The 9,477-nt window shown below is 35.4% G+C and overlaps 1 pseudogene; it reads left to right on the top strand.

The window, feature by feature from the left end:
* The first annotated feature begins 2,325 nt into the window (after positions 1 to 2,325).
* LOC116031772 lies at positions 2,326 to 6,529 on the top strand (annotated as a pseudogene).
* Positions 6,530 to 9,477: the final 2,948 nt, after the last annotated feature.

The raw sequence follows: 9,477 nt of genomic DNA, 5'->3' as shown, positions 1-9,477 counted from the left end.
CATCGTCTGCTGTTCACGAACGGCGGGAGATAGAGGCTGCTACCGCCATGTCCGCCGTTATCTTGCCGCCGGTCGAGAAGTGGAGGAACGGAGGTTCATGGATCGCGAAGATACTACGTTCGTTGCTACCAACCACCGTAGTGGTTGCGTCGGTGGTGTGCGACATGGAGCGTTCCGGCGGTGGTGGTTGCGACGGAGTTCGCCGGAGTACGACATGGATTTGCTGTTGTTTTTCATTTTTGTTTTTGGCCGGGAAAAATGGTGGCGTGGGTTTGGTTTTTGCCGGAAAAAATAGTGGAGTGAGATTTTTGTGCATTTGGTTTAGAGCACTCGTGCTGATAACGTGTTGTAAATAGAAATGAAAATGCACAAAACTAGAAGGAAATTGGAGAATTGCAAAGAGAGATGTGGAGAGAAGGGAAGAATTCTTATTGATATCATTAAGAGATGTGTCCTTTACAAATGAACATATGAACCTATATATAGGAAATAAACTTGACCCTTCGATACTCCAAAGGACACTTGACCCTTCATGGATCTAGAAATACAATAACTGGGATAATGGCCACATATAAATAATTATATTCATAACATAATATTATTATTAAGGCACTAAAAACTATTGATAGATTAAAAACATAATCAACTTAATTAAATAATAATTATAATTCTTAATGGCCAAAACAATAGTTCTAATTCCTAATGGCTTCAAAATGGTAATCACAATCATTAAATTCTTACTGACTCAAAATGGGCCCAAAACAATAATTATAACACTTAATTGCTCAAATTTAAGCCATAATCCTTAATGGCCGAAGTGAAATATAAAGAAGCTAGACTAAAACATACACACACTTAATATTATTATTACCAAAGAAAATTTGTAATTTATGCCCCCACACAAATATGTCAATTATTAATGTCACTCTTGAATTATTAGTGGTGCAACTGTTATTCCTTAATTTTCAAAACGTGACACAAATATAAAGTAGTGCTTTACCACTCTTTGAGGTATTACTCCGCATGAATATGATTTGGGTCGGTGTATGGAGTCCTAGTGCATTATGGCGGGAGAAACCTACGATTAGACCATATTGGGTCCTGGTATACTCTAACTAGACAAATTTGTGGTCTAGACAAAAAAAAAAATAATAAGTTGTAAAAGAATAAGGAATAAGGTTCAAATTAGCTACTGAACGTAATCTAAAATTGTAATTAGACCACTGAATCAATAACAGTGCAATTAGACCACTGAACACTCCAAATGTATGCAATTTCATCTGATAGTAGGTTACCATCCATTTCATCAGGTTACTTGCCATCCATTTCATCAAGTTACTTGCTTACGTGGATGGTGAATTGACATCTTAAAATAATTTTTAATAATAAATTATTAAAATAAAAAATTAAAATAATTTAAAAAATTAAAAAACACACACACACACACCGTAATAAAGCAAAAGTTGTTTTGTGAAATAAGTTTACTTTCCATACATAATAATAATAATAATAATATATAAATAAATAAGTAAATTAAATTTGATTCATCCACATGTTTCTATCAAGGTGGCAAGGGTACTATTAATGGGAGGGGATGGCCGCAGCCCGCAGGTGTGTTTTTTTTTTTTTTTTTTTAATTTTTAAAATTTTTTAAATTATTTATTTTAATAGTTTATTATTAAAAATTATTTTAAAATGTCAACCCACCGTTCACGTAACCAAGTAACCTGATGAAATGCGTGGTAACCTGCTACTAAGTGAAATTGCATACACTTAGAGTATTCAGTGGCCTAATTATACTTTTTTAGTTTAGTGACCTAATTGCTTACCTTCAGTGGTCAATTTGAACCTTATATCAAAGAATAATTATTAAATAAAGACCACAAGAAAAGATATAGCAGATGAGGACTACGCATTTTCCTATGTTCACTTCACCTTTAGACTTTTGAGTGATTATGATTATTTTAAGAGTCAAATCATGAAATAAAAAATAAATAAATAAATAAAAAGAAGAAAAAAGCTGTGTAAAAACGAGGAAAAAAGCAAAACAAAACAAAACGTAATACACTAAAGCGACGATCATCCACTTCCATGATATAGTCAGGATAGATTGATTCTTTTAAGATATTATATTAATTGTTTCTTTATGATCAAATCAGTTAATTTGCGAGTAATATCATGATCATAAAGTAATTTTAGGGGAAGAAAGCTGTATTTCTAATTCTTTATAATTGACTGGCTACGAAGACCAGAATGCTTAGAGCATCTGATCTCTTCTCCTCGTTATTTATACCTCAGCTCGTAGCTCATTAGTATTACCAGGCAATTAAGTCCTATTCGCAGGCATTATTCTACAATTGATTCTCCATGGCTACTTTGTCTTTCTTGTTTCTTTTTGTCATCTTGATGACCCATTCTGGCACTAATAGCTTTGTTGAGTCTACTACAAATATTAGCACCGATCTATCTGTTCTTCTATCTTTGAAAGCTAGTCTCACTTTCAAGGACCAAAACAATAATATTTTGGCCACCAATTGGTCTACTTCTACTTCCACTCCGATCTGCCATTGGATTGGAGTTAGTTGTGGATCACGACATCATAGGGTGGTGGCATTAGACATTTCAAATATGGGCTTGTCAGGTCAAATTCCTACGTCTTTAGGAAATCTCTCTTTTCTGTCTTTCTTGAATATGAGTCACAATAACTTCTATGGTAGCCTATCCAAAGATTTGGTACATCTGCATCGATTGAAAGTATTGGATTTGAGCTTCAATGATCTCACCGGGGAGATTCCTGGACAACTTGGGAATCTTCGTAGCTTGAAGGTGATAAGTGTCAAAAATAACCACCTTACCGGTGCAATTTCAAACTCAATTTTCAACATCTCCACACTTGAACATATCAACTTTGTAAATAATAGTTTATCGGGTATTCTTCCCTCAAATATATGCCATCAACTTCCAAGTCTCAAAACTCTTACCTTAGATATCAATGGCTTTAGTGGTCCACTACCAGCAAATTTATCGGCATGTTCAAAACTTCGAGTGTTGGGGTTGGCAATGAATAAGTTCAACGGGTCGATTCCTAGAGAACTTAGCAAGTTGGAGATGCTTGAGAGACTGGCTATTGGTGGTAACAGGTTAACAGGTACTTTTAATTTCCATGCATATTTATTTTTTGGATGACGAGAGAAACCCTTACTCGAGAATGTCTACTGGATAAACCCTGTATTGTGAATCTAGTCAATAAAGAACCACAATGGGTAAACCAGCATAAATTGCTTATAGCTTATTGACTTAGACCAATAAGGCCAATAAACCTATTCCCATTGGGAGTCGAACTTGTAGCAAGTCAACAACCTGATCAGATTGGTTGGGTTGCCCTTTTTCCATGCATCTTTGTCTGTTTATCACACAGGTACTACCAGTGTATATGTCTCCGATTGTTAGTATCTAATTAGTATAATTTATTGCTTCATAGGAAAAATTCCAGACGAATTTGGTAACCTTCATAATTTGAAGGCATTGGGCATAGAAGATAACCAGATTATAGGCTCTATACCAATGACCATTTTCAACATGTCATCACTTCAAATGTTGGTATTGTGGAACAACAGGCTCATGGGACCCATACCTAGAGTGATTGGAAATTTGTCTTCTCTTCAAATGTTATTTCTTCAACAAAACAATTTCACAGGTAAATTTAAGAATGGAAAGCTAATTTATATACGTTCTAAAAGGTTTTTCTGGGGTGACCAAAGAAACTCGCAACCACTACACGAGGGTGTGAACTGGATAAATTAAACTCACCTTGTGTACCTGGTAAATCAGCCTAGGTTGCCCATGGCTGATTTGTTCAAAGGCTGGGATTCAACCTTATGATTTTATAATTATAAGTTTGTATCCTTAGTCATATTGATTAAGATTATCTCTCTAAAAGGTTTTTCTAAAATTCTAATGGAATGTTACCAGATAGGATTTTTACTTTTGTATTGTGTGACTGTGGCAGGTACAATACCTAAAGAAATCAGCTACCTTTCTAAATTAGAAATGGTTGCTTTTCGAGAAAATTATCTTGGTGGTTTTATACCAGAAGGGTTGTTCAACATTACTACACTAAGAGAAATTGATATTTCATTTAATCATCTTTTGGGTAGTATTCCTTCAGCTATATGCTCCACACAATCCAATCTTCAAGCATTTTTTCTACACGAAAATATGCTAAGTGGAGTTATACCTCTCACAATAGGAAATTGTTCCCAACTCTCAATGTTATCTCTTTATAGCAACCAATTCAATGGCCCCATTCCAAACTCTCTTGGAAATCTTATGCTCCTCAAAATGCTTTTAGTGTTTGACAATAAACTAGCACCTGCTCCTTCCTCTCCAGAATTAAGTTTCATAACTTCTCTAACAAAATGTAGAAGCTTAAAAACACTAGATATCGGTTCGAATTTTCTGCATGGAACTCTTCCCCAATCCATTGGTAATCTGTCTTCCACTCTAGAAAACTTTTATGCAGACAATTCAGGGTTGTATGGCACCATCCCAGATGAAATTGGCAATCTAACTGGCTTAGCACTTATAGAAATGTCTGCTAATGACTTGAGTGGTGCAATTCCAAACACAATACAAAGGTTGGATGGGCTCCAACGTTTGGAATTGGTGGAAAACAAATTAAGCGGTCCACTAACTGGGGGTCTTTGTAAGGTTTTGAGTCTAGGAGAAATTTATTTGAGCACAAATAGACTTTCAGGTCCCATTCCGGAATGCTTGGGGAATGTTACTTCTCTGCGATATATCCACCTGGATTCTAATGGAATGAATGGTACGATTCCATCAAACCTATGGAACTTGAAAAACCTTTTGATGCTCAACTTGTCTTCTAATTCCTTTAGTGGGGCCCTGCCTTTCGAAATTGGAAATATGAAGGTTTTGTATCTTTTAGATTTGTCAGACAATAAGTTCTTTGGCAATATTCCCAGCACAATAGGAAGTTTACAAAATTTGATAAACTTTTCTTTGGCCCAAAACCAAATGTCTGGTAAAATACCCGAGTCAATGGGTAGGATGCTAAGCTTGGAATCACTCGACTTGTCCCATAACAACCTCACTGGTCCAATTCCCATGTCCTTGCAAGAAATTAAATATCTTCACCATTTGAATCTCTCTTTCAATAGCTTATCAGGTGAGATTCCATCAAATGGTCCTTTCAAAAACTTCACAAGCCTATCATTTTTGTTTAATGAAGCATTGTGCGGAGATCAAAGGCTTGGTGTTCCACCATGCCGTCAAAGAGTAGTTCAAAGGTCTAAAGTGAAAAGAATGCTTGAATATATTTTCATGGCTTTGGGAATTATGGGTGTTATGCTTGCTTTGGCAGTGGGAATTGGGTTGATTATATTTTGGAGAAAAAGGAAGGAAACAAAGAAAGAAGATTTGTTCCCCATGAAAGAAGAAGAGAGAATATCATACAACACACTTTTACAAGCAACAGATGGGTATAATGAAAGGAATGTGATTGGTGCCGGGAGTTTTGGCATTGTTTATAGGGGAAATCTTGATGATAGAAGAATTTTGGCTATAAAGGTATTTAATGTGCAATTGGAAGCTTCATTCCAAAGCTTTAATGTTGAATGCAAGATAATGTTTGGCCTTCGCCATAGAAATCTTGTTAAGGTGTTAGGCTATTGCTCCAACCCAAATTTTAAGGCCTTGGTCCTTGAGTACATGCCAAAGGGAACCTTGACGAATGGTTGTATACCCAAAACCATTTCTTGAACATTACTCAAAGACTAAGCATTATGATGGATGTTGCGTATGCATTAGAATATCTTCATCACGGTTATCCAAAACCTGTGGTTCACTGCTATTTGAAACCAAGTAATATTCTCCTAGATGAGGACATGGTTGCTCATGTTGCTGATTTTGGAATTGCAAAGTTGTTGGGCAGCGATGATAGCATTGCATACACAAAGACCCTAGCTACATTGGGTTACGTTGCTCCAGGTGATGGTTCTTTTGTCTTTTATTCGTTTAAATTTTATTTTCCCATGCTTAGATTATCTTCGCTTATCAAATAAATCTTTTCGATCTCACCTTTTAAATTTTGATATAGAGTATGGATCAGAAGGCCTAGTGTCAACAAGATGTGATGTTTACAGTTATGGTATCGTGTTGATGGAAACTTTCACAAGAGCAAAGCCTAACAATGATATGTTTTCCGAAAATGTGAGCCTAAAGAGTTGGGTACAAGAGTCCTTGCCTGACAAGGTAATTGATGTAATTGACGCAAATTTAATTGCATCAGATGAAGAACCCTTGAATGAAAAAATGATGTGTTTGTCATCTATCATGGAATTGGCTTTGAGATGTTGTTTAGAATCTCCGGCGGATAGAATATGCATGAAAGAAGTGGTTGCAGCTTTACAAAAGATTAAACATCAGCTTGTGTCTAGTTGTAAATAAGTGATTATTACTTCTTAGTTACCTTTCAATTTGGAAAAGTGTGTTTCATTTTTTCTGTTTATGATGAATATATTCTCACACAGAAAAAGGTTAATGATTTTTACCTTTACAATTTCCACGATCAATCATTAATGTTAAATAGAATAGTAATGAATATAAATTAATTAATATTTGAAAGATATGTTTAGTGAATGAGTTATGTTTATCTTTACATAGATATCGTGACGTGAATGGTCAAATAAGTTGCAAGTCAAGTACAACACATGACAATTATGTAGAAGCTAGTTTGAACAAGTTAAAACGAATATGTCATGTGAACAATCAAAGCAATTGATCAAATGAATGAAGTATGAAGGTGTAAGCATAGTTGCACTAGGAGCTAGGCGTTAGTCGGGTGGTAGACTAGCGCCTAGTGCCTAGGTGGTCTAGGTGGCGACCTATAAAAACATAAAAATAGTGAATGTGTGTGGTGCATTGTGGACCATGGTCGATCACAAAACGACGCTGTTTCGGTAAGTGGGAGAAATGACGTCTGTTAATTGTAACGGAGCTCCGTAACTGATACTACAGTTTATCTCAAAAGATACTGCCTCACATTTGTTTTTATATTATCGAATGAAACTGTAGTTATATCGAACTGTAATTGTAGTTGTGTTTAAATGTAACTGCAGTGTAAATAAACTGATACTGAATAACAGTTTCACATTTTTATATTATCGAATGGAACTGTAGCTATATCGAAATGTAACTGTAGTTGTGTTGAAATGTAACTGCAGTGTGCATAAATTGATACTGAATAATAGTTTCACATTTTTTGGTGTATATTGTCCAATGGAATTGTAGTCATATCGAAATGATATTGTAGTTGTGTTGAAAGGAAACTACAGTATATTATAAAAGAAACTGTTGTAGTTGTGTTGAAAGTAAACTAAATAACAGGTTCACATATTTGACTGTATAAATCAAATATAATGAAACTGCAGCTATACCGAAAAGAAACTGCAGTTGTGTTGAAATGTAAGTGCAATGTATATGAACTGAAAGTGAATGGCACGGAACGGAGGCCGTTTCAACCGTTTGTTTTCATTAATCAAAATGACGCCGTTTTGATGCATATATGGTCCACAATCCATTATGGACCGCGGTCCACCGTAAAATTATGGTCCACAATCCATTATGGACCGCGGTCCACCGTAAAATTTGCAGTAGTCATCAACATCCTAACCCTGATGCTAATGTTGAAATGTTTACTAAAGCTGCTAATAACCCTGATGCTAATGTTGAAATGTTTACTAAAGCTGCTAATGATCCTAATCCTGATGGTAATCATCAGCATCCTAATTTTAGTACTCTTGAAGGCCGTTTCAACCGTTTGTTTTCATTAATCAAAATGACGCCGTTTTGATGCATATATGGTCCACAATCCATTATGGACCGCGGTCCACCGTAAAATTTGCAGTAGTCATCAACATCCTAACCCTGATGCTAATGTTGAAATGTTTACTAAAGCTGCTAACGATCCTAATCCTGATGGTAATCATCAACATCCTAATTTTAGTACTCTTGAAATGTTTACTAAAGTTGCTAATGATCCTAATCCTGATGGTAATCATCAACATCCTAATCCTGCTAATGATCCTGAACCTCCTACTGCTAATAATCCTATTTCTGATAATACTATTGCTAATAATCATACTATCTTTACTTTTCATCTTTAAACATTGTTGCAAGTTGAATATTCTATTGCTAATAATCATACTATCTTTACTTTTCATCTTTAAACATTGTTGCAAGTTGAATATTCTTATAGAGCTTTGAAGATTGCAATTCAATTTGGTGTAAAGTGCAATAAAAAACCAGTAAATGTTCATTTGCTAACACACTGTCAAGTGTAATACATACAGAAGATAGCATTAAACAAGAGACTTGGTTGCTTTGATTTGTATGTATTGAGTATTTGAGTGAATTGTGGTTTTTGTCTGTTTTAAGTTTATTGGATAGTTTCTAATTGACTTGACTTTGATCTTTGTGTGTTATGTTCAGATTATATTGTTGGATTGAATTTTTGCACCGCTTTACTCTGGGCAAGAAATGAAGTCATGTTTCTTGCTCATGTTCTCCAACGATTTGTTCCAAAGCAGCCTCCTTTGTCTGCTTTCACGCCTCTTCTTGCCTTGAATTACTTGAATACTTAATTCTAGAGGTTATTTACAAATGAGCCTCATGAGAAATATTTATACCCATTCCACCTACTTAATGAAAGGTGGAGATCTACTAAATTGTACCGCTAGGAATCATTCTCTATAACCCTCTCTAAATCTCTACACAACCCTAAGGTTCTACAATGTTCTAGAATATTCCATACATATATCTCTACTACTAATGTTATATACATGCTTCTAGAAAATTCTATAAACTATGAAAAGCTAAGTAAAAGCCCAAGAAAAGTATAGAATGATGTAGCAATCCTCCGAAATGTATAGCAAAGGTGCACGTGCCTTACACATTGCTCTCATGGCCAGACTGAAATCCCCTCAAATGCTGTAGTATGTTTGCAAGTCCAATGTAATTTGTTTGTTGTTTCTTTTTAATTAGCATGTGTACTCAATCCAACTGATCTTAGAAAAGGATAAATTGTCAGCATGTATATATGCAATCCATGCCTTTGGGAATTAAAAGTTGTATTTGACGGTATTGTTGTTACCGGAATATAATTTGTATTATTAGTTTGAGTACAGTGAGTAGTACAATGGTGTGTTAGTGTGTAAGAGAACAAAGTCCTCACCCTTCAATACAACAAGACTCCACTTTTATATTCACAAGTGCCAACGACTCTTTGTGAGTATGTAACGGATGCTTAGTGTTGCTAATAACGACAAGGAGTAACTCCTCTTCAATGTGCAGTCCACTCCTCTTCAATGTGTCATCTTTGTGTAACGGGTGGCCGTTTGTCTGCCTTCGGGTCAATGCTTGTGATTCCGGTCGAGTTCTGCATACCCAATTATCCTG

Source organism: Ipomoea triloba, chromosome 10 (assembly GCF_003576645.1).
Source record: "Ipomoea triloba cultivar NCNSP0323 chromosome 10, ASM357664v1".
NCBI lineage: Eukaryota > Viridiplantae > Streptophyta > Magnoliopsida > Solanales > Convolvulaceae > Ipomoea > Ipomoea triloba.
Note: the sequence above shows the minus strand (reverse complement) of the source record. Positions and strands in the feature narration are given on the sequence as shown.